The sequence below is a fragment of the Cylas formicarius genome, unplaced genomic scaffold (genome assembly GCF_029955315.1).
Source record: "Cylas formicarius isolate icCylForm1 unplaced genomic scaffold, icCylForm1.1 PGA_scaffold_3__17_contigs__length_32017465, whole genome shotgun sequence".
Lineage (NCBI taxonomy): Eukaryota > Metazoa > Arthropoda > Insecta > Coleoptera > Brentidae > Cylas > Cylas formicarius.
Genome location: NW_026844326.1, coordinates 27,062,411 through 27,090,126, shown reverse-complemented (window position 1 = coordinate 27,090,126; position 27,716 = coordinate 27,062,411). Strand labels below are relative to the sequence as shown.

Genomic DNA, 27,716 nt, shown 5'->3' with positions numbered 1-27,716 from the left:
AAATCGCTGAAACAGGTAGATTTGCCCCTAAAAAATCTTCAAATAATGTTTTTAATAAAAATCTATATCTTGACAAATAACAAAGTTACACCCTGTAGCTCAGAAACGCTTTGACATATCATGATGCGGTTTTTAGTTTTCGACTTCATAGAGGCCTCTCGAATTTGGACCATCTTGTACGTGGAAGTGAGAGTTATTTTACAACTGACCAAACTATGACTTTTTTTTTTATTTAAATTGCAAAAAATGTCAGCGTGAGAGCATATATAACCTCAAAACAAACATGCCCGACCCTTAGCGGAAGCCAGGACGTTTTCAATTATTGATAAAAGAGCTATTTACGCCATCGTTAATATAAAACAAATACACACGTAAGTAGTAGTCGACGCGTATTTAGCTTATCAAAAATTCATCGAGGACCTCTCGAAAAATTGTCAGTAAAAAAATGCGACCCCGGTTGAAGCTACTCGCGTATCTATTAACTATTAAAGACCCGTTTAATTTTTCAGCGGGGCGTGAAATTTTTTTTAAGGACCGCTCGTAGGGGGTTTTTTTAATTATAGGGTAATTAACTACCCCAATTAAGGACCGGCCGGAAAAACCAAATCATAGGTTCGCGATTTTCCAAAATTAGACTGCCACGTCATCGCGTGTCCAGGGTGGGAACTTCGGGATATACGAATTCACTTCTTTTTTTTTTCGACAATTTGAAGACGCCAGCGGCGTACTTTAAACTTTTTTCTTGTTAAGTACGATATAAACTCATGAGAAACTGTAACTAAATACTTTTATGCATAAAGTTAAGCACCAGAATTCTCACCTAATTTAGGACGAAAATACAGTGAATTTTTTTTTGAACTGTCGCTTCGTTTTCCAAATATAGGGTGGTGAAATAATAATTCTCTATGCTTTTTTTTATATTATGGCAAAAGTTTATTTGCATCCATTTTAAACTTTAATTAGTTTCCTGGCGTAGAAAATGAATAATACTATCCTGTTCAGCATTTTTCCCATATATCTTGTGTTTTCAGAGTAACCAATCGTTTTACTGCTCATGTCACTTTAAGTACACCGATAGTATTTGCCAGTATTTTGATAAATTATGGACAAAAGTGTAAAAAATGCTCAAAACGCATATTATTTCCTAAATGAAAACGAATTGGGAAACATAGCTTAACTTAGATAAATTCGAGAAAAAATTATATATTTTTATCATTTTATATGTTTATATTCGTTCAGTTTATATTGGGCAGTAGTTAAAATTATCCTTTTTTTATCCTTACATAATTCCTACTACACTAAAAGTATTTTCAAAACAATTTAACAATAAAAATAATAAGTAAACAACAATAGAAAGTAAATAAATATGTATATTTCTAACAAACCTAATATCACTTAATTAATGATGAAGAATGAACTGATTAAGAATTTCAATATAAGTGATATGCTATTAAGGATTATTCTGTTTCAACGTTATTAGTGTAATGTGTAATTTCTGTAGATTATTAATTTCGATACTGTTCATTAATAACGGCAATGTCTAGCAATTTTTTGCATGTTATTATCTGAAAAGTATCGCATAAATGGAAGACGAGTAAGCACTTTTATTTTTAATATTTAAACATTTAAAAAATGGTTGATTTCATTAAAAAAAATCAAATATAATGGTCGAAAGTAATTAAAATAATATTTATCCCAAGAAAACAAATTGCAAAGATAATTTTAGTCATCTGTCATTGCCAACTCTGACTTTAACTCTTATGTACTCCAAGTTGAACTATTCTCATTCTTCTCTTAAAGCATTTTCCTGCTCATCAAAGTTGTCTAGAGCAATATTACGAGCTCTAGTGCGTATTCCTAGGTAGCTTCGCACATGTTCGATGGGGTTTTGGTGTGGACCAACAGCTGACCAATCCAAAATTTGAATAAACGTATTTCAGCAATAAATATTAACCAAGAATCTCTCTTACATACCGATCAGCTGTTAGAGACCCCCTACAAAACACTACTTACTCTTTAAGAAAGAATAATCGAGCTACTTTCAAAATTTCTCGCTGTTCTTATGTTACACTCCTTCCAGACTCCAGATCCGACCCCGTAAAAAGAATATCAGCCCAATCGTTAACATCCCAATTAACATCTTCTCTTGCGATCCTCAAATGTGCACAAATTTTCTTAATCTATTTCCAACCGAAATGATGTAAATAGCGGCCATCTACATTGTTGATGCATCTGGGACCTCAGTCATTGGAAGGTTGTGGTGAAGTGTATTTTGTGATGGAACGCTTAATATCTTTAATGTGGAAATTATTAGAGAGAAGAGCAGAGGTAAGGTGTTTTAATTTTGGGTTCAATGCCTCAGGCTGAGATAGTCCTATAGAGGGTTGATAACCGATGATTATTAGCCCGGATGTTGATGTGACAATGCATTAAGGTATCGGTCTGTGTGCGTAGATTTTCTGTGAACACAATAACCCAATGTTAGGTCCGATTATCTATTGATGAGAATATCTAAGAATGGGGGCTTGTTATTAGTTTAAATGTCCAAGAAAATCTACTAGGGATTCCTGTAGTTTTTGATGGAAGGTATCGAGAGCTTTCTTCTCAAAGGCTTCCATAAATATATTCGCGATGACTGGTGATAGTGGAGAACCCATAGCTGTTCAAGACGTTTGTTCAAAAATTTAACGGTTCGACTCAACAAAAACCGACGCAGGAAGAATCCAGAAGTTAAAAAAAAAAATTCATAAATGAAGTTCTGCTAAAAAATATTGCTAAGTTTTAACAATTTGTATTTTACAATTTCATCAGATCTTGGAGCATTGAGTTGTAAGAAAAAGTACTACTGTACACAACTAAGTAAGAAACTAAAAATATTTTATTGTATTTTGTATTTGTCTTTTATATTATCCAATAAACCATTTTTTTATGACGAGCCATAATAACATCGCCGTGTAGGCTTTATGGGGGTCGGTAAGTCCCTCGGAGACAATAGGGAGAATTGCCGAGGCTGTCACGTGTACAGATAACATCAATCGTCTACCTGAATACGTCGCCGACTAGTAGTCCAAGAATTGTATATCAATCGGTTATGCCTTTCAGTGAGACATTTGGGAAAACTCCCATATGTCGACGATTGGGTACAGGTATAATGCGGTGAAATTTTTTCCCCGGGCACCACCGGCAAGTTGTGGTGTCATCGTGCGGAAACGCTTTCATGATATTGACAGTTCTTGAAATATACCGAAAAATGCGTTTGAAAAATAAAAATATCATATTGAGTATTTTATTTATTCACTAAGTGAGTACGATGACCTCAGGACTGAACCCTGCACAGCTCAATATTCATTTAAACTGAATATATCTCTCAGATAAGAGTGGAAACTGGAAAAACACTCATCGTTTAGATGATAGTGTGAAAAAAATACACAAGGCGACACAGTAAATTATATGGTAATATACTAAAAAGAAATTTCACCTTAGAACTAATAATGTTAATTTTATCAAAAAAACCAAGAAGAAACAAACACAACAATAAAGGCAAGTGACAATACGTGAAATCAAAATGTGAAGAATAGGAAGTATTACGTCGGAAGAAGGAAGCTCCAAGAGCAGAGGTCAACAAGGTAAGAAAGTAACCTGTCCGCTAAAACCTCTCTTGTGGTCAAGTAAAATATCCAACCAAAAAAAAAACATATGGTACTGAATGCTGGCAATTTGCTCCAAAAGAAAGAAGGTCCAAAGTCGGACCGAATATCAAGGATGTAACACGTCACAAATGAGGAGATCAGACGAAGAACAAGACGGGTCTATAACATGCAGAAGTCAAAAGAATGGGTGAGGCGAGATGACCAAAATGGACAATGGAGTATTGTCTCCAAAACAGAAGGAAAAGGACACCTGCAACTACGTGATTAAGCGGAATGCACCAATAGATGAGGCAGAATGACCAAATGCGGAGGTTCAAATCCAGGATGCGAGAGAAGCTGTAGGTTAAGCAAATATCACAATTATTGTTAACTGCTCAACACCAACCTAATTGATACTCATCAGTTATGGTGGTTGTGACAAGATGCACAACGATGAAGAATTTTCTTCCGATCTTAACCAATGAAAATCCGTTTTGGATCTATACAACTTGCAGTATGTATAGATCCAAAATTCGAAACAAAAAAAATTTAGCTTCAAAACCAGATTGTTCGTCAAAAATTCAATTTTAAGGAGCACGTAAGCTTCCCAAAGCATTCTTTTAATATTATAATTAGTATAATTTGATATAAGAGTGTAAGTAATATCAAATTGTGTTAATAATTAACATTATTGTAATGAAATACATCTTTTTTTAACGGACCTCGGTGAGTCACAAAAAAAAGCCACTGGGTACAACACTTTCCCTAAAAAAATTCATCGTCCTTCATTAAACCCATCGCGATATTGCGGCCCCCTGGAAACTCTATCCCGCCTCGCACACACACGCACTCTGATTACAATCTGTCTTTTTTCGCGTGGCCCCTCTCGCGCCCCCCACCAACCCTCTTCCCGGCGCACCCCCGCCCCGGCTCGCTCCCCACTCCTTCAACCCCTTCGGTACACTCACCAAAGAAGATTCTCAATTATTAATCGAAAGGAATTTTTAATCGATGCGAGGCTGTTTTAACTGCGCCCTTTTTCCACCGGCCAGGGTCGTACTCGCGAATTTTTTTTCCAGCTTATTTGTAAAATGTATATGCGTATGTCATGAAGACGTTTCGCAACGTCGTAATAACTTTCTTGTGTTGTTGCCGGTATTTATCCAAATATAATTATAGGGCATCTTCTGGGAAAAAAATATATACAGAGCGGTCGACTAAGAATGTCTCTCGACTATTTCTCGGGAAGTATTAGTATTCCGCGTTCTAAAAAGTAGCTAACGTATTAATTTTTGTCAATATCAAGATGAAGTTTTCGCAGGCTTTTTAAGTTAACATCCCTCTTAACTGCTGGCTAAAAATGCAGATACCATTGAATCTGAAACTTTTTGAAAAACGTTGAATGTTTGTTAAGTTGTAAGACGGCGCTCCTAGCGTTTACTGTCAAATGTATATGACGTAGTTCATTTGATTCCGATTGCCCATTCCAATTAAATAGAAACTGATATAACCCCCTCCCCACATTATTTTAGAAAATAGGGCAAAACAATGATAAAAAAAAATCTGGAATGTACTGAAGACTATCATGGCATTAATCATGACACCTCTTTCTTAAGCTAAATTTGGTAAAAATACATTTTCTAATTTATCATAGACGTTGCGCCATCGAACCGACACTCTAGGGACTTGAAAATAATGGTAATGGTAATAATTTATTTTTTCCGGAATGCATGTCGGTCGGGACGCCCAGTACATCATTCCATTAATTATTCTTTTTTATCGCCGAATTGATACGCCACTGTTATTAAAGAAGACATTCGTTTGCAGCGGTGCCAATTTATAATGGAAAGGGATGCGAGTGGCGAGTGGTGCGAAATATTTTTGATTTCAGTAAGAACTAAGAAAGGTCTTTTATAATATTTTTGGAAGCAAGAATTACTAAAAAAGGATAGATAGTATATTATGCAACAAGTTTTGCAAACGACACTCTAGTGACTTAGATCGCTATCATGTCTGGAGCGTTTAAAATGACGAAATTTCGCAGAATATCGCAAATGGAATCTAATCAAAAATGTTCTGTTGAGGTTAAGGTTTTTTGGCTCGTTTTCTGGCTGCAGCTTTGATGTACACAGGGGTCCAAAAAATGTATTAAGTTCATAACTTGCAAACAAATTGACGGAGTTGGTGAAATTGTAGCTTAAAGTCCAACTTAAAGATACCATTGTGTGTTCGAAATGGTCATCGTCAACATCCACACACACATTTGCGCATGCATGTACCATGGATCCTCGAAGTTCATGTAATTTGCGTGGCTTTTGTTCCCCACAGGTAAAAGTCCAGAGGAGTTAAATCTGGAAAACGTGATGGATACTCGATGGCACATCTACGGTCTATTCATCTCCCTCGTACATTTTCGTCGAGATAAGCCCTAACACGACTGCGGTAAAGGGTTGGGGCACCATCTTGTCGAAAGTAAATTCTTCCGTCTCCATAAAAATCTCGGACAGCATGTAAAATGGATGCTTGAAGCATCTGAAGGTACATCTCACATTTACTCTTGACAAATTCACAGCTTTGTGGCGATTTACTGTATCACTGAGTTTGAAGTGTGCCTTAATAGACCATACAATCATTTCTACAAACTCTTCATCATTGCGCACTAGCCACTGTCATCTGACAAAACAAAACAACACAATAGAACGCTTGTATGCAATCTGCGAGGAAACGCATTTGAAGTCGAATTTAATATCTCCACTTTTAGCTCTTTGACAATACCACGTTTCTTTGCAGAAGAGCCATTTTGTTCGGAAACCTGGGGTCGTGGAAACAATATTACATTAATTTTGGATATAAAACGACCCCCTGGTAAATTCAAAAACTCTAAAAATTTCCGAGCCCGTCCCTTATAATGTACACTCTTCGTCGGTTCACGTTCTCTTTCTTTCTTTCATTCTTTCTCCGACGTCGCCATCCCCGCGGGCTCCACCCCTCTCATCTAACTTCTTCTTAGCGAGCAATCAATGTTTTCTTATGCCGGAGCGATAATTATTCCGGGGTGGGTCCGCTAGTGTTGCAAGGACTGAAATATATAAATTATTCTCATTTATATGCGGGCAAATCGGACCGAGATTGTTTGCGTTTCTTTTTTTTTTTGAGTCTCCTCGCTTCCTAGAGGGTCCATCTCGCCTCGTCACTGACGGAGACGTAATAATTTTTCATTAATTTTTGTTAAAATCGTATATATGTTAATTAATTTATCCTAACAGTTGATTCTGCAGGTTGATTATTTTTGTTTAAAAATTAAATTTCTCTTTCGTCAGTCCATTGATCTTGCAAAATTGCATTTTTTTATTCAAAATCCGTCTTAATTTTTGAGATATAGGTTGGTAAAATTAAAAAAAAAGTGGTAGAGCGCAGCGCCAAAATTTCCCGGCCTGAATATGAAAGAAACAAAGTAGAGTAACACTTTTTTATTATTTTTCAATATAATCTCCCTTAATTTCAACACACTTATTACATCTCTTTCTTAACAACCCAATCCCTTTAAAAAAATAATCTTATGGTTTGTCTGCAAAATGAGCTAAAACAGCCTCTTCTAACTCAACTTCGTCGTTAAACCGCCGTCCACGTAAGTCCTTTTTTAAATATCCAAACAAATAATAGTCGCTGGGGGCCATATCTGGACTATAGGGCTCTAAAATGCACAGTTGCATTATCGTGCAAAAGACGCACGCCTCTGGTCAGTTTTCCTCGACGTTTTACACGTATGCAGTCTCGCAATTCATGTAATAATGTTGCGAAATATTTACCATTGACAGTGGTATTAGTTTCTTTAAAATCTATCAAAAGAATTCCTTGACAATCCCAAAAAATCGTGGCCATCACCTTTTTTGGTGACTGGCGGACTCTGAATTTTCTTGGAGGTGCTTCACCCTTACGACGCCACTCCATTGATTCTTATTTCGATAGAGGGTCATAATAGAGAACCATAGTTTCATCTCCCGTCACAATAGTTTCTATTACAGGCTTCGGTTCCAACCCACAGAGGTCCAAAAAATAGCGCGCGCACTCGACACGGCGTTGTTTTTGAATAGCCGAAAGGTTTTTCGGAACCCATCTTGCACTAACCTTATGCATGCAATGATCATGCAGGATTCGACGAACCCTTGTATCAGAAAGCTTAGTAATTTCTGAGATTTCCTTGACCTTAAAACGTCGATCACTCAATAGCACCCCTTTCACAATCGCAACAATATTTTCCTTTATGACCTCCACTGGTCGACCAGTTCTTGAATCATCTTCAAGAGTTTCTTACCCATTCGAAAACGTTTTGCCCATTCTTTCACTACAGAATACGAAGGAGAACTTTGGCCGTACACACCATACAGCCTTTCTTTAATAATTTTAGGTGCTAACCCTTCTTTTGTCAAAAACTTTATGACTGCTCTATACTCAATTTGCGTTATTTGTGACATTTTTTCGGACACGTCTTGTTTAAAATGCTGTCAATAAAAAACTATTTGACGCAAGACTTCAGTTTTTTTTGTAGCCTACTAAGATATATATTTAAAAGAAGGTAAAGTTTTATCGTGATACTGGAGCTGCATCTATATCAGGCCGGGATTCTATGCGTCAGGAGGCAGTTTTGGACGCATTTGTTTCTACGTCCACCAGCGGCGCTCAGGACAAATAATTGGCTTGCATGTTTCGAAAAAAAAAAAAATGTTTTCGCAAATCTATAAATCAGTAATGGTATATTATGCAATAAGTTTTATAAGCAATACTTTAGTCACAAATGTATGTACGAAGAAGATGATTATATTTTTACTACACATCCACGAGGATGTATATATATATATATATATATATATATATATATATATATATATATATATATATATATATATATATATATATATATATATATATATATATATATATATATATATATATATATATATATATATATATATATATATATATATATATATATATATATATATATATATATATATATATAATAATATAAAAGACTTTTTTTATATCAACATGGATCCTATTCTGATTCGTTTTGCAGGGTGTTAAAGAAGAATTTCCAAACTTAAAAACGAATGAAAATTGAAGGATTAAAGTTATTTAAACTAGTACCTATACTGTAATACTTTTCTAAAAAAAAAACTTTGCCCCACTTTTAATGTTTTTCAAAATTTATTTCAGAATCAAATTTTTGGAAAACTGATTGCCACGTATTAAAAAAAATAGTTAAGACCAGTTTTTCAAAAATGGGTTAAAACTGAAGTTAAAAGAGGAAAATCATTGTGTTAGCAGTATATTACAAATTTGTAATTTTGTAATAATTTGACAAAAGAACCAATTTCATTTTTTTTTCACACTCAAGGTGTAAGTGTAAGTGTTATCTCTCCAAAGCAATAGCTATGATAACATAAACTTCGATCTGAAGAATTAAAGAACACTTTCAAACAACGTCTTCAAAGGTTCTAAGATGTCTCATATACCTATAATACAATAATAACATAAATGCCAATACGTTAGCTATCCCAAAAATCAAATAAACGTAAATGTAATTAGAAAAAATAGAAAATAAATGAAAAAATAAATAAATTTTAGTATTATTGTTGCTATTCTAACACTTTACTAGTTTTTTAGTTACCGTTGTTGTTTAAAATGTCCTTTTGTCATTATAACTTGTCTGAATTAACTGACAATTGACAACTATAATTTATTAACACATTAAAATACCGACGAACTGTTCCAGTTGATGAGACAGTTCTCAATGCAGCTGAAGTACTAGAATCGTTTCTAACCAAATGAGAAACATTTCATAATGACAATCATACAACTACATTGGTGTTCAAGAACTTTTACCAGTTTATGGGCTTGCTTGCCACATTTCTCGAAGCATCATAGCGTACATAGCTGAAAAACCCCATTTACTACGAGTAGCAAACTCGCGGTATCACTTCTTCGCCAAATGTTTGGGCTGGTATTATTGGAGATGAAATTATTTTACCGCATAGACGGAATCATGTTTTATATTTAAATTTTCTGAGGAATGATTTGCGCCATCTATCTGTATTAGTGAGAAATATAATGTGGTTCCAATTTTGCTGTTCGTGTTCGGGCGTAATTTTTGCCAACATCCAGTAGCCCGGCCACCAAGACTACTGACATGAATCCTATAGCCACTTGAACACTTGAAGAAAAGGTAGGTCGCATGGAACTAGCATTCGTAAAAGACACGACTGTGGGCTTGTAATGAAGCTGCCAGGTAGCCATTTTCATCACCTAATTTTATTTAGAAACGCTTAATTAGAGGCAGTACATAACACAACTTATTAGTATATTGTAGTATAGTATATTATATTATAGTATACTATATTATAGTCTATAGTATATTATATTATAGTATAGTATATAGTATAATATAGTTATATTATAGTATACATATAGTATAGTATATAGTTATATTATAGCAAGTGCACACTATAGCATGATTTCGTTCTTATAGAAAACACTCGGTATAGGCGTCAGGAAGCAAAGAAAAATTTTCTGCCCCGTTTTGCTAAGCGTGGGAGGAAACGGCAAAGGAGATACAGGGAGAGAAAGAGCACGCGAAAAACGACTATAGAGATAAATAATAATCGAGTTATTACTTTTGCGTCCCGGCAATTTTTAACTAAACGTCCGTGTTAAGAACTCGCCGAGATCTAGGCGGCCGCGTTATCGTCATCGACTCGCCGAGAAAGCGCGCCCCACCCCCCTGCGACCACCCCCCCCCAACTCCACCAAACGGAAGATGAAAAAGTAATGTAATCAGAATTCCGCTGCAGCTATATTATACATCTGTGCTGGGCGCTGATTTTTCCTTATACATTAATTACATGCAAATTCTTTCCGAGAATGTACACTCCGCCATTTTCTAACTCGATTCGCGTCTTGAAAGGGTCTTATTCCGTTCCTTTGTCTCATATATACGTATATACTTTCTCGAGCTCACGCATTTTAAACATCGACCCCCCTTTTCTTTCGTATTCTTAATTAGTAATCGTCCGTCTCGCTCGGGCCGCGTTCGTCGCGACGTCGCCTGTCGCCGTCGCACCCGCATGCAAAATCCGGGACGGCGGTGGCGAAGCGCGCGGGCCGGGGGGGGGACGACGACGGGACCGGCACGAAATTAAACTTCCCCTTCAGCGAAAACGAAATTTTCTACACCCGTGCAGGTCTTTCATTACACACATCTACGCCCGAGTCTCTCTGTTTCTCTTACAATGTCGTTTCTTAAATATTCTACGTGTATCGGGTACGTTCGTTAAGGTTTCCAGACCTCAACTCCTATTGAATAAATTCCGGCGGAACAGGGCCGTAGGGTTTCGTAGATTAAATCCGACGACTCGCTCGAGAAACTCCGTGCGCCACTGGTTCGTTCCAGAACCGCTGCTTCTCGTGGTGCTTTTTTTTTGTTTCTCTGGGCATGGTCTGCTCATAGATATAAGAAAGAGACCAATTGCTTTTGAATGGGTTTATCCAAGGGTGGTCATTAACATACAATGCAACAAGATTATTACCTAAAGTTACGGAATTTAAATTCAGGTAAAATTGTGGTCCGTGATAGAAAATACTTTTATATCTACCTGTGTTTAATATTCTTTGGTTTGGTATACTACTTAGTTTAAGTTTATTAGTAATCCTTCTTATTTCGTTTGTAATACAGCGTGTGTTGAATCGTGTGCGAATTATGCAAAATATGTGCGAGTCTAGTATATGTCAGGAGATGCTCCCGCCCAAATGTAGAAAACACTATTCTATCGAGACTAAGGAAGTTATAAACAATGTTTATTTGATTCTCATTGAACGTGGTGCCAGCAAGCGAGCATCTTTAGAAGAAATGGCCACATTGACGAACATTCCAGCATCAAGTATATGGAAAATTGTGAATAATCCCATTTCAATGAGGAAAAAAAGAAGCGATGCTGGCATTTTCTCGAGTATAGATGAAAGTGATCAAGATATAATACGGCGTAAAATTTACCAGTTATACGAGGAACAAAGCGTGCCTACATTAAAAAGATGAAACGGGTGGCAGAACTACCTTATGGAAGTGTATTCAACACATGGGTTTTAGATTTCAAAAAATTGACAAAAGGCAAGTTTTAATGGAATCTTTTAGAATTCGGAAATGGCGACTGGAATATCTAGAAAAAATTAGGATTTACAGAGAACAACAAAGGCCAATTATTTACTTGGATTAAACCTGGTTCGACACTTATGATACCACGGAAAAGGGCTGGGTTGACTCAAGTGATAAGTGTAAAACAAACGCGCCATCAAAAAGAGGTAAAAGAATAACTATTTTGCATACTGGATGGTTGGATTCCATGGATCTGTTCGGCCATATTTCATTCTTACAGCGTGCCCGGGTCTTTCCTTAATTCGTATCAGTTAGTCACTTTCTTATATCAATGAACAGACTTTACCGTCTAGTGTTCAGGTTGTCGACTTGGTACTGTCAAACATCTACTGAACCTCCTCCACCTGGGAAAGAGACGGTTCACTCTTTCAGACCTCTAGAGAAAAATCTCAGACTTCTGAGACACGTTCACTTTAGATGGCAGGCTAGGATACGCTTCATAGGTCAGCCAGACAGGCAAATTAATTTACTACTCCTAGCGTAGTGTGTCAGTCAATGGGCTATGTTCTGCTGCTTACTTTCATATTGCTAATTTAGTTATGGTTCTCGTCCTCTATCTAGAGCTCTATTGTCGCAGTTGATTAATTATTATGAATAATTATGAAACACTCTCTCCCTGGCGTTTTTGTCTCAGTTTGATGTGAAGATACACCTGAAACTTCCACCTCTATTTTTCTAGATTCTTTACGGTTTTCAAATTGTTAGGTAGTAATTCGAGCTGGTCCAGATTTTTAACAGTTCCTTTCCGATGCTACGGCCACTTTTCGTGTGGTACGGATATTGTGAAATAATCAGAACCTAGGATAAGGGGTCGAAAATCTGGAAAAAGGAATCATCTGTGCTTGTCCAGTCTTTTAATAATAATGATAATAATAATAACGTCAAAATAAATAAGAACTAAAAGTTCAGATTTTCACGAAATTATATATTTTTACATGACAATTGTTTCGACAATACCGTGTTTTTATCAAATGTAATATTTACAAAATACCGGCTACTATATACACCATGAAACCATAATTAATGTTGTTGTGAGAATTTAAGTTCAATAAAGGAGAGGTATTTAAATCTAATTGATCGTTAAGCAATACATTTGAATGTCTCATTTTGTAAAATTTAATTTTCTACTTTTTGTGCCTGTATACACCATAAGGTAGTTCTGTCACATTTAACACCAGTTTCATCTTTTTCAAGCCTCCTAATTAAGATATCTAATGTAGGCAAGCTTTGTTCTTAGTATAACTGGTAAATTTTACGCCGTATTATATCTTGATCACATTCATCTACGCTCGAGAAAATGTCAGCATCGCTTCTTTTTCTCCTCGCTGAAAATGGATTATTCACAATTTTCCATACAATTGATGTTGGAATTTTCGTCAATGTCGCCGTCTCTTCCAAAGATGATTGCTTGCTGGCATCACGTTCAATGAGAGTCAAATAAACATTGTTTATAATTTCCTTAGTCTCAATAGAATAGTGTTTTCTACATTTAGGCGGCATCATCTCCTGAGATACACTAGACTCGCACATATTTTGCATAATTCGCACACGATTTAACACACGCTGTATTACACGAAATAAGAATGATTATTGATAAACTTAAACTAAATAATATATCAAACCAAAGAATATTAAACACAGGTAGGTATAAAATTATTTTCTATTACGCACAATTTTACCTGAATTTAAATTCCGAAACTTCACTTAATAATCCTGTTGCATTCAATGACCACCCTTGGATAATTCCATTCAAAAGCAGTTGGTCACTTTCCTATATCTATGAACAGACCATACCTGATCATGGCATGCGACTTCCTGCCATGGACCAAAATTACCTGGTTGTGTTATATTCTCGTTTTCTTCAAAATGCAAAAATGGTGCACATGTGAACTGAAGTTGTTGAAATATATACATCAACATATATAAAATAAACAGCTTACGATGGTATGTATAAAACCTGCTGTAATCATAAGACATGGTGCCCCCTTTTAGGCGGCATACCAGCGCAAAGGGTTAACAGCTACGGACCACACAGCACTTTGCCAAGTTGTGCACTTCACAGCTTTGAAACAGTCGATAACCAAACTTCACATTAGATAGTACCGTCTGAGTTTTCTTTTTTTTTTCCTACCAAGTCAAACGGCGTTATCCGACTATCGAACAAAAGCGTCCCATAAGTCGGAATTAATTACAACTCTTTCCGTTCGTTTCGAGCCCGTATATTTAACAAGTTAAATTATTTCCAGAGCTAAGTTAAATTGAAATTAAGGCGACCGAGGCACGGCAAACATCCACGACACATTCGAGGATCTTATTTCTGCAATTATCGCTAAATTTCTCGTACAGCAGAAAACGAACAAGGGTCTGCCTGCCGCGTCCCTTCTGTTTCCGTATGCGTGTGTGTGTGTGTGTGTGTGGGAATAATTTTGCGATATTAACTCGGAATTGATAATAATTGATGAAAAGGTTGCCTCTACTGCCGTATAGTCCCGGTCGCAATGTCACGCGATTAAAAATATTATATGTAGTAATATATATATATTATATATATATATATATATATATATATATATATATATATATATATATATATATATATATATATATATATATATATATATATATATATATATATATATATATATATAATATTAAATGATGATTGTCAACGCTTTATTACTAATTGTCACCCCCTCTACTCAAATGTCATTCCGACTTAGAAAATTTGTTGTTAACATGGCGTTAACGTTTTTTAAAGAAATAAAAAACTATTTTTAATCTGTGACCATCCCTCTTAGTGTTGTTGTTGGTTTAAGTTGTTGTTGTTTTAAATTGTAATGTAATGATGACTGTCTATTAGTTTAAACTGATCTTTTATCGCTATATTTTAAATAATAACGAAAATTTTAATGTTGACAAGAACATGCCGGCCATTTGCTTTTGGATTGATAATTTAGAGTTTAAATTAACTGCACATTAATTTTCTTGCTTAATTTGGGCAATGATATCAATTTTAAGTATCAAAATGTTTTCCATATATTTTAGTCTTCCTGATGAAGCCTACAATCCTGGACGAAAGCTTGAAGCATAAGAATAAAGGCTAGTTGTGAAAAAAGCACCTAAGATCTTTTAACCTAAAAAAAAGGGATATCCCAGTGTTACGTATTCGACTACGATATATATATATATATATATATATATATCCTCACGTATTGATTCACGGATGGAAAAATGTGATGACACTATATTCCGGGATATCATCCGTTCGCTCGTTGAACTCCGACTGGAATCCTGCATCCGACTGGAATCCTGCAAATCTTGCATCCGACTGGAATCCTGCAGACGTTTCGCCAAAATCTCACTTGGCATCTTCAATGCTCGCGCTCCGAAAACACTTCGAACACTCGAAGTGTTTTCGGAGCGCGAGCATTGAAGATGCCAAGTGAGATTTTGGCGAAACGTCTGCAGGATTCCAGTCGGATGCAAGATTTGCAGGATTCCAGTCGGATGCAGGATTCCAGTCGGAGTTCAACGAGCGAACGGATGATATCCCGGAATATAGTGTCATCATATATATATATATATATATATATATATATATATATATATATATATATATATATATATATATATATATATATATATATATATATATATATATATATATATACAGAGTGTTAAGTTATAGAATGTAAATAATGGATGGATGGATTCGGAAACAATATTTTGTGAAGTGCAATTCGGATTAAACACGATTATTTTTTGTTTCAGAGTGACAACTGGAATACACTGTCCGGCAAATACTCGAGGTAAATATTTTATGCAAATTTGGATGAATCTTTTAGAAAATATTTGGTTGCATGATAAACAAGTGCTGCTGGCTGAAAATCCAGTGGCCGGACTAGCATTTTGTACCAAACTTCTCGGACTGTTTCTCATGAAACCGCAGTTGCGATTCTTATAACAAGTATTTTTCATGTGCCCCTTCAGCCTGACACTTGCTCGTCAAATTGCAAGACGCGAATTCCATTACACCCTGTATAGGAATTCAAGATTTATTTAATTAAATTAATCCATTTACACCATATTGCTACTAGACATATATGGTCCCTGCCTATTCTGACCCATAAGACCTTGCGGCTTTCAACAAACAACATGGCCGCTGACAGATAATCTATGTTTGTATGCTGCATTTATACGGCATTATTTTCCCAAAATTTATCGAAATCCTATTAAATTTTCATGCAAAAAAGGAGTTAAGGACTAGAAGAGCAGTGCAGAATTGTAGCACCCGCGTCGGTGTCAGTATAATTTTGTAATTAATTCGGCGTTTTTGTTCTTTAAGCCTTGTAGATACGAAGCAATTTCTACATGTATTTTTTCATGTAAGCCAATTGTTCCTATGTTTGTACTTGTAAATCGGTGTCGAGCGTTAGTTTTCATAAACTAATCGGTTTAATCTCTATTAAAATGACTTTGGGATGCTAGATATCGCATAAGAAACATCTAAGTGGAAAAAATGTTCAAGAAGCACTTCCTATAGACAGTAGTTGGCAATGGGTATTTCTTGTGCTTGTTGTAGAAAAAATTTAACCTGTAGCTTAATTGTTTTCTTATATTTCCTGGAATTCTTGTACACTAAAACATACTACCCAAACATTCTTTGTAGCTATTTAAGTTTATCTAAAATGTAGGGAAATCTGTATAGTAATTTCTGTCTATTTTACAGTTTGTTAAATGTAAAATATATAGGAATCACTGTTTCTCTTAGATCCTATTAGGATATTTGCCACATTTACACAAATTACACAAGTTTGTGAGGACGGTACGGAGGTAGTGACACAAAAAATGAAAATTATGGCAATGTAGCAACTCAGTCATTTGGGGGGTTACGCATGCGCAAAAGATCCATGCCTTCTCTACGAAAATATCATAGCCACCTGCAGCGTATCAATTTTTACCGTAGTAGGGCCACTATATTATTTTATAGCTACATGATTTAAATACACAGTTTTGTAAACTATTATAGTACTGTTTCCAGTTTCCAATTTATATTTAAGACACGAACTCCATAACACCCTATCTTGGAGTGCAAAATTTATTAAATTAAATTAATAGATTTAGTGCCCGACATATAAAACTGAAGCAGATTGATAGAACCTGTTAAGGAGAGTCTTGTATTGTAATACTGTTTCCAGTTTCAAATTCCAATTCGATAACACTCTGCAATTATAATATTCAACACATAAAAGTGAAGAAGATTGATGAAAGAGTTTTATTATTGATTGTATCGCGTAATTGTATGCAATTTGCAGCTCAATATGTTTAACTTTATTTGTCCACTTTTGTAGAGATTGGTCAAGATAAATTTTAAAAATTGTTGATGATATGCAACTATCCTGTGGTAGACCTTTGAAGATACCAAAGCTCATGTGAAATGTCTGCTTCTTATTCTGATTGAGTTTTCTTTGTGCAGGGATTGGAATGCCTTGATGAGAGCTTTCTTAATTTCGAGTTGTTTTAAGTAAGTTCTTGAAGTAAGTAAGCCTTCTCTAAATTCACCACAGCAATATGGACTTGCCTATTTCTCTGGATTCTTTTCTCTGTCGGTTTATTTCATTTTCCAATAAGTCTAGTACGAAATAGAATCACCAGTGGTACAAATAACAGCGACACCCCTATAGTTTTGTGTCCTTTTTTGTACAAGAGGTTAACCAATCCCAAGTTTTTCGAACAGTTCTTTGTACTTGATAAGTTCCGGTTAAATTTCTCTTCTTTAATCTTAATTTGTTGAATTGCTCTTTTGACATTTTAGATCTCAAGGCATATTTTCTTCAGTTAGAAATATTTAAACTTATTTGCTCCACTCGGAGGCTAATGGAGCCAACAACACTAGCAATAAAAGACACCATTATGGCAAGTGATGCTCAGCAACATCGTGAAAAGTAGAGGACCAAGGTTAGATCCTTGCGGCACCCCGTGCGTGGCTTAAAACACCTCCGAGCAGTACCCACTATGAAACGTTAAAAAAAAATTATCGATATATTATTGTTGATAAATAATAATCGTCGAGTGACGAAAAGGCACATATAGGAGCAGACTATGCGACGTAAATTGGCATTTAAGTTTGAAGTATGTGTATGTTATGGCTTGGCATTTGTACAACAGCCAATGACAATGATACAAAAGCTTCGCGTTTAAACGTTTCGAATGCTCTTGTGTCAGGCGTAAGAGTCGGGTTATTGTAACTACGGAACGCTTCTCGTTTCGAGAGCTTAAAGTTGTCTAGTTTCCCTACACTTGACGTCTGTATATATACCTGTACGGGGCGGAAACTTTAACTAAAAAAGTGTACAACTAGGAAAAACCGTTCGAGCTGGGATTTTCGTCGGCCAAGTGCTGAGTGCAAGGAAAAAAAGTGTTTAGCGGTGATTCCTAACCCCACTTTAAAATTTGACCGGGAATTGCGAATAACTGTTCAATTTGTTAAAATAACGCTTGACACGTCGAGTAATGAGCTTTTTGGAATACCACATATATTTGAATAAATATAACTGAAACAAAAAGCAATTCGTAATAAAACATTCATAGTTACATAACCTACGTACGTACGTACATACATATCTTGTCAAAGAAGATCCTTAATTGGGGTTGCTCAATTTTTTAAGTGGTATATTGGCTCCAAAATATTATAATAAAATAATATTATAACAAAAACATGCATATTTGCTTTTTTACTATATGCTGGAAAGAAAAATAAATGTGCAAATATGGTTTATACTTATAATTTTCAAACAAGCTGTACAAAACAAGTTGGTTACCCTATAGTGTGTGCTTGTCCTGAGTAATTCTATAAGTCTTTTTATATTTATGAAAGCAGTAAAGTGTCTCATTGTCGTGTGATGTCGAAAAGGGCCAGATAGGGTTCGTATTTGGCAATAAAACACAACAAAGTCTCTATTATTGGAAAAAAATCATGTTTTGAACTGAGGTGGCTTTTAGTTGATGAAAATCCATTTATCAAAATCTCTTTAGTTAAATGACATAAATAAGATATGCCCATTAGACCAGTCGTGTCTTATGTAACAGCTCCAGCAGTTAAACTTTATTATTTATTAATTAGTCAACCGTAGCAGAAAGCTTCCGACATAAGTACGAAGGACGCTTATGTCTGAGAAGCGTCAAGACAGGCGAAGTATACTGTACTACAAAAGATTTTTGGAGTTTCTTTAAGAAGTAACGTCTGGTGTTATTAAGTAACATTAGACAGATCTTAGTCTCGAACTTATATATTCCCTGAAGCGGTTTTTTATGTTCAAGCAATATAAAATAGCAAAATGGCATCGTCACATTTCACTTCTGAACTGTTTTTAACATGTGCAACTTGAACTTGAACTCCAAAAACGATAACCTATGATTTATTCAGATTGAGTTGAACCAGATGTCCTACAACACTGAGCCAAATCTGAGATAATTCGGTTTGATGCGTTCCTTAAATTCTGTTCAGTAAAATTCCCAATGTTTTTACTTATAGCACACCAACTGATATAGGCAATGGAGCAGAGTACCCCACATTTCAAGAAACTTGCTGATCTTCTGATCGTCTTCCCTAAACCCTACATAATATTGTGCTTAAGCCAATCAAATGCTTTATGCTTTAACACATATCATACTTTTAAGCAGGGACTTAAGTTCAGTTAAACAACGATCTAATTAGTTTATAGATAATCTTTTGAAGAATTATTGATAGAATTGGAGGTAAAAGCTATTTTTTGGCCCGTTTTCATGATGAACTTAAAATACATTCCTTAATAATTAATGGGACTGGACGACGCAAGTGAATCATAGTTATATTAATTTTGTTAGTCCCAGATGCTTAGATCTTATGTCTTTTATGATTTTCAGTATCTACCATGAAGAACCCTGTTTAAAGGATTAAATTATAAACATCGCATCCTAATTTCGTTATTTGGTACTATGAAATGACGCGATTATAGCGAAAGGTATAAAGAAATGTTCCTTTTTTGGCGGCAAAATTTGTGACGTATCAGTCGAAAAACATTGTTGGTTTTTCAACTACGGTTACGGCCATTCACATGAGAACCGATTACCGCAAATCTGGAATTCGTAGAAAACAGGTTTTGACACCCGACTTAGAAGTTAACCGCCGATACGAATCCATTTTGGATTGTTTACTTTCTCCCGCGGTTTTTATCGAACTCCGCGTCTTTGCCCGACCGAATTCACCGCCTCGATTTTCGCCGACCGAAACGTCTGCCGGTAGGTTTTTTTTCACGACCACAGTGTTATATCAATGTTGTATTAGGTGCGTTTTAATTTTTTTTTTTTAATTACTTAACCTTTCTACTTTGGATAAAACCGCGAACAGATATGTTAAGCGTGTTAATTATTTTAAATATTGGGTTGTTCGGAAAGTCATTTCGTTTTTTTTGGGGAACATGAAAGACAGTTTTCGTATAATGAATAAATATTTTATTAAATTATATATTGGCCGTTCTGGTCCAACACCTTTTGCCATCTTTCTGGCAGTAACATAATTCCCCTCTCATAAAAGTTTTGGTCCTTGCTGGCAAAAAACTGGTTCGAGTGGTTTTTGACATCTTCATTTGAGGTAAAGGTTTTGCCATCCAAAAAATTTTGCAGGGACCGGAACAAATAGTAGTCGGAAGGCGCCAGATCTGGAGAATATGGTGGATGTTGCGGTACGTCCCATTCAAGCTGTAAAAGTTTTTGGCGAGTGACCAAACTTGTGTGAGGTCTCGCATTATCCTGGTGGAATACTACACCCTTCCTGTTGATTAATTCGGGCCTCTTCTCTTTAAGTGAATCATTCAATTTGTCCAGTTGATGACAATAGACTTCTGAATTAATCGTTATATTGTCCCGCAAAAGCTCAAAAAAAACGATTCCTTTGACATCCCACCAAACGGAGAGCATCACCTTTTTTTGGTGAATGTTGGCTTTTGACACGCTTTGAGTCGGTTCATCTTTTCTGCTCCATGACCTCTAGCGTTTAACATTGTTGTATACAACCCATTTTTCGTCCCCAGTAACAATCCGCTTCAAAAATGGATCATTTTCTTGACGTTTGAGGAGCGAATCACACACGTCAACGCGACGACACAAATTTCGCTCCGTAAGGACATGGGGCACCCACACATCGAGCTTCGAGGTTAAGCCCATGCCTTTCAAATGGCCATAAACAGTCGAATTCGACAAATTTAATCTTTCACCGATCTCTCGTGTGGTTATTCGCCGATTTGCATCAACTATTGCCTTTATCGCATCTTTGTCAGCTTCGACCGGCCTTCCAGACCGTGGTGCATCTTCGACATCAAAATTGCCGGATCGAAATTTTGCAAACCAGTTCTGGCACTGGCCTATTGTTAACACGCCTTCTCCATACACATCCGTCAATTTTTTTCTCGCTTGGACAGCATTTTTACCTTTTCTGAAGTAAAAAAGTAAAATATGACGAAAATGCTGCTTATTGCTCTCCATATTTAAAAGGGCACCAACCAAAAACTACTGCGTAGAATTAATAGAACTTTTTCACACACAAGCCTTGCAATATCAGCTCTAAAGACATATAATGGTTATGCGGCTTAAGTGTGAAGTTGGTTTCGAAAAAACGTAATTAAGTCCTCTGACGGGAAAAACGAAATGACTTTCCGAACAACCTTATAGTTTGTTTTGTAACATGACACACGACTCAATGTAGAATATTGAACATGGAACATAGAAGGCCTCAAACCTTCAGGCCGCTCTTAAGAACGGACTTTCAGAAAACACAAAAATGTACTTTGTTGTTTTTACAGACGTTCAAAATTAACCGTCCCCGTGATCTTTTACTTACTGGGTTATTCATTTTTGCATTATTAACGAGTAGCTCGAATTTTGGTTAGAGAAATTGCGTGGAGGAACAAACCTTAACAAGGGAAGTAAAGTGAAGATATATAAAACTCGACAAATGAAGAGAAGAGTGGAAATGACAACAGGGCAAAATGCTATACGCTAGAATGCATGAGGCAGAGATCTAAGTGTGCAAACAATAAAAAAAAATGTAGTAGCCTTTTACAGGCTTTCGATCTTGACAGGAAAGAGTAGTTCCGTAAATTCTCACAGTCCAAAATTTGATTTTTCTACTCCCGTCTGTAATAGTATATTATGCAACAAGTGCGGTAAACGGCATTTGACTCACGAGTTTATTTGACACGAGCGGAGCGAGTTCTAATAAACGAGTGAGTCAAAAAGTTACCGAACGTGTTGCGTACTATACTTTTTCTGCGACCGTTAGTTTTCGGGTCCATTTTCGCAAAACAACACGAATACATTCACTGACATGACCGTCAGAATTGACAAACGTCAAAATTCAAAGCGTGGAAAATATCTCCGAAATGTCCGAAGTGACGCGGATTCCTGGGAAACGAAACTGACGTGGTAAAGTGACGCTTCCCACAAGCTAAATCGGTGGTTAATTAGCTATTTTACAGACGGGAGTAGAAAAAATACCTAATTACACACCCATCTGGCGTGCAGGAAGCGTCACTTTACCGCATCAGTTTCGTTTCCCACGGATCCGAGCCACTTCGGACATTTCCGGGATTTTTCGGAGATACTTCATGTCAGCGAATGTGTTCGTGTTGTTTTGCGAAAATGTATCCAAGGAAAAGGTATAGTATGCAACACGTTCGGTAAACTTTTTAAGTAACTCGTGAGTCAAATGCCGTTTACCGCACTTGTTGCATAATATACTATTTTCTACTTCCTTCTGTAAAATACCCAGTTACACACCGATCTAGCGTGCGGGAAGCGTCACTTTACCACGTGACGTTTGTCAATTCTGACGGTCATGTCAGCGAATGTATTAGTGTTGTTTTGCGAAAATGTATCCAAAAACTAACGCTCGCAGAAAAAGTGTGGTATGCAATACGTATGGTAAACTTTTTAAATCACTCGTTTATTAAACACTCGCTCCGCTCGTGCCAAATAAACTCGTGAGTCAAATGCCATTTTGTAGTTCTAAAAGAAGATGTATTAACGGTTTTCTCTGGTCCATGTCAAAATAACGTGCCCTTAAAGACAAGCATTTGTGGGTTTTACAGAAAAATATAGCGTAAAGACACCATCATAGAAAACACCGTTAAAGTCAATAATATGGCGGTTAAGTGCCAAAAGCCTAAAAAGAAGATAGGCCGATAACTACGTGCGCACTTTTAGCGAGGTAATACAAGTGGTTAAAAAAATTATATTTAGACAGTGCCTCTTGTCCCAGTCTCTGTGAAAAAGACCAGATTACTTTCAAAAACTTCATAAGATGTTTAAAAAAATTTTGCTATAGTCTGTTTTTCTGGATTATAGAGTAATAAAATCGTAATCGGGCATGCGAGAGACGTCGAGATGACCTGAAACTTGTGCAGTTTGCTTCATTCGTTTTAAAACGCGTATCTCTTGTCGATTGCCGTTGTTATCTAATAATCAACACTACCGACCGATTTAAATCGCTACATTGTATATAGCAATTACTTTCACAATTTATTATGTTAATCAATATATACATAATAATAGAAAATGACTAATGGTTTATGAATACTTATGGTTTAAAAATGCGGTTATAATAAGAATAAAAATAATGGTAATAATAAGAATCTTAATGATTCATTGAAACTATCATGTGTGTTTAAATAATCAGCTTTAGTGATCATTGTTGTTGCTTAGCAATAACAATTGAGCTAGCTGTAACACTAACCGAAACGTGTAGCTAAATTCAGTTTTAGAAGCTTCAAATATAAAATTGGGCTTTGGAATCAGCACTAGTCCGATCTTAGTTATATTTCAAACACGAAATTTTGTAAAACTTCATGGGCCTAACGACCGGGTTTTGTTTGCCATATTAAAACTGTATTAATCAATATTAAATGAGACCGAATTGATTACCGAAGATAATGAGAACACATTAGAGGGAATTTCGTCGGGGAAACTAAATAATTTGTTTACTCGGCATACACGACCGTCGTTAAAGACGAAAGTCAAGGAATCGAAAACTGTTTTATAACTTATACACGTTAATAGTTTTAGATATACAAATTATTGTCCTTTTTATGTTCGGGACGTCCCAAAACCATTAGGCGAATATTATCAAAAGGGACTTTAATATGCACAATTCTAAACAACTAAGTTGGGTCATTGTATTTGCCGGTCGTTAAATATTACTGACACGGTAATGATGAAATTGTCGACAATCGGGGACGTTTAGAAGGGTAGCCGACTTACGATGTGGCCTATAATTAATTAAGGCGAAACGATTTCATTTAGGAGTATTTCCCTGCCATATTTATCAAAATCTGGTTATTATAAATCCATATTTCTTTCAATCTAAACAGCGAAAGAAAAACAATGCTAATAATTGTTTTAAATTCAGTACTTCAACTTAATATATAATTTAATACCCATAAAAGTCCTTTCCGTTCTGTCGGACAATATAATTGTATGAAACATATATAAAGCAGGGAGTGGGGATTAAATTATTATTATCTTTAGTGCTTTTCAAGATAAGGAATAATGAATTGCAATTTGCTGGATACTATGCATCTTATAATTAATTATAATAATTATAACACCATTTTAACAGCCGTCAATGAAATTTTTATAAGTTTCGCTTGCAATGAATGACATTAATTCAAATTAAAATATTTTTATTTGTCAAATCAACACGCAGGCCAACAATCTTAAAACTTTTGAAAGTTGATTTTTAGTCCAGATGTGAGTGTAAAAAATGTAGTTTTATACTCATATTGAATCTCATTTCCTCATATCTTTCTCATGTTTACTACAATGTTTTTGTAATTTGGATATTTGTTGTTTCCTAAAAAACCTTTTATAACGTCAGTAAATGAAACCCATGCAACCTTTTCAGTTTCAGTTCTTTTTCACCCAGTGTCTGTTTCTACTGTCCCACTCACACAAAACAGCTGACCTAGTAGAAGTCTCACAATTTTTAAGTCGCCACAAACCATCGAACTGTGGTCCTGGTATTTGATTTTCTCAAACAGTAGTTCCGATTTTCGTCGCATTCCTTCATTTGCACAGATTGAGCAACAGGTACAGAAGCAAGAACATGTTAATTTATACAAAATGTATGCCAGTGGCGTAGCAATTTCAATTTCTAGAATGTTCTGTAACAAAAATTTTGCGTGATAGAAACAAAAAACATTGTTTTTCTATAATTATATTCCCTATAACTCCAAAAATATGAAAAATGCCAAATCGCACAACCTTTTTTGATCTAATATATATATAATACACTTGTGCCTTGAAGCACTTACGGTAAGCACTTTGTGGTATAGCCTTCAGTTCTTCCAGCGATTTTTTCATTAGCTCCTGTATCGTTTTCCTTTCATGGGTTTATTGAGTTCTGGAAACAGAAAAAAATCCCAGGGGTCATATCCGGTGAATATGGTGACTGATGCATGATTGCGGTTTTATTCTTGGCCAAAATGTTAGACATAAGCAACGATAAGTGAGCAGGTGCTTTACCGTGATTTTTGTTTTTTTTTTTGCTGAAACTGTCAACATTTCAAGTGTTTTGCAACACTGTACAAAAAAAATTATGCAAATTCTTTGTTGCATTTTTTTTGACAGTAGAAAATCGCTGAGCACACAAAACACGTCTAATGCTTCTATCCCACAAAAAAAATTAAACCTGGAAACTGACTGAAACTGTGAATATATGTGACATGTGGGGACATGTGTACCAACATTTACCAAAAATATAGGGGATCGAAATATACGTAGCCCGCCCAATTACAAAAGTCACCGTACGTTTTAAAGACACCTCGTATGTTATACGGATTTCTTGATCAGAAACGACTTCTCCTGTCGGCCCTCTGAGTTTGAACCACTACTTTTGTCAATTTTAAATTATCTTCGACCCTTAACCCCAAACCCGCCATTTTTTTAAAGGTACTTTCGTATGATTCCGTGACACCAAAGTAATATGAAATCGATATTTTAATAATTAAAAATACATAAAATCGCAAGAAAAACGAGAGAGAAGAGCCGACCCCTTCGCGGTATATACGTATATATATATAGGAGCTCCCGGCGACCCAAATTTAAATTACCAACGAATCGAGGCGGCGTGGGGGCATCGGGGCTTAAGTTTAGGACTTTTCCCTCGCCATTTTCGGGGAGGAAACTCCTCCAATCGACCATCGAACCCGCGCGGAATTTTAAAATATATGCGCCCGTGCGTTAACGAACAAAAAATATGTCGTAATTATTCGGTTCGCCATTTTTTTTTTTTGGTCTTAATGATAATTTCTTCTCACCTAGTTACTTAATTTGTGTCATAATTATTGTAATGCTGCCCATTACGTTTAATTTATTCCTTATACTAATAATACTAATAATAATAAATAAATAAATAATCAAGGAAAATATCCCCAGTGACCGATGCCGAAAGTGCAATGAGAACCAAGAAATTATAGAGCACATACTATCCGCGTGCCCCTACAAAATATTTGGAGAGCTACAACAAGGGTGCTGCAATTATATACCTGGAAACCCTCAGATCCCTAGAAATCACTCCTCCAAACGAAGAACCATACTATTCGTATAAATCCCCCCGTGTCGTTGAAAAGGGACAGATAAAAATCTACTGGGATAAAGCTATTATTACAGCTGTTAACAGTAATAAATAAACAGACAAACTCAGCAATGCTAATAGACATATTTATACCCAACAACAATAACGTTGATACTAAACACATAGAAAAAGTAGAGAAATATACTCACCTTAAATGGGAAATCCTGGAGATGTGGAGCCTCGATGAAGTAAAAATAGTACCAGTCATCATGTCATCCACATGCTTGGTTCCTAAAAATTTGAAAGAAAGCATTCAACAAATTGGCATTCCAAACTGATGCAGAAGTCCGTCATATTGGATGCCACGCATATCGTCCGATCATTCTTGGAGGAATAACAAGCTTTGCAGTCCTGCCTACGGGTCGACTGTAGAGTATACTCCCGTTCACAACCAAAAAAACAAAATAATAACAGACTTTAGACTTTATTGCAAAGTCAAACAGACATTCTAATAACAATCATAGAGAGCAACAGAATTAGCAGAGACTAAACCTCCAAACAAAAATTAACTACAAAAATTCCAATTTGTACTACGCAACGCGGACCTATTCGAAATGCATTCTACAATGGAAATTGTTTTATTATTTAATTTTAATTAATTAATTAATAATTTCATGTATTTCAGGTCCTTAACACCGGTTGATTAGTTTATCTAACTTGATCTATCTATCTAACTATCAATACTAAGTTGATTTGGGTTTCTAGCCCGGATTAGAAGGATTGTATCATTAGAGTAGAATATAGCACTACATCTTCTTCTTCTTCTTAAGGTGCCTCATCATTTCGAATGCTGGCTATTAGCAAGGATATTCTAATCTTGTCGACTGCATCTTTGAAAAGTCCTGTGGTTGTAAGAGAGAACCATTTTCTCAGATTGTGGAGCCATGGGATCCTCCTCCGTCCTGGGCCTCCTTTTCCAAAGACCTTGCGCATAATGTGCCCTAAGTACTCCAGTTTCCGCTTCTTCCTTGTCCATCGTTGGTGGTTCTATCAACCCAGAAAATTTTCATTATACGTCTTGCACTCACTTCGACATACTCCTGTCCAGGTAGGAGCGCAATAATCTATGAAACACCCCTGACGCCATATCACTCGAGCTTCTACATCAGCACTCTATGATCCACGAAATCAAAAGCAAAAGGTGGACCTTCCTCTCCTAAACCTGAACTGTTCATTGTACAAGAGTTTGTGCTTTTCAAAATAGTTCAGT

At 35.9% G+C, this 27,716-nt stretch overlaps 1 protein-coding gene across 1 annotated transcript in view; it reads left to right on the top strand.

The window, feature by feature from the left end:
* Positions 1-15,636: 15,636 nt before the first annotated feature.
* LOC132699847 (protein jim lovell) overlaps positions 15,637-27,716 on the top strand; it is a 113,059-nt gene continuing 100,979 nt past the window's right edge. The window contains exon 1 of the mRNA XM_060666778.1: positions 15,637-15,647. The gene's annotated coding sequence lies outside the window, so the exon portion shown is untranslated. The remainder of the gene's footprint in view (positions 15,648-27,716) is intronic.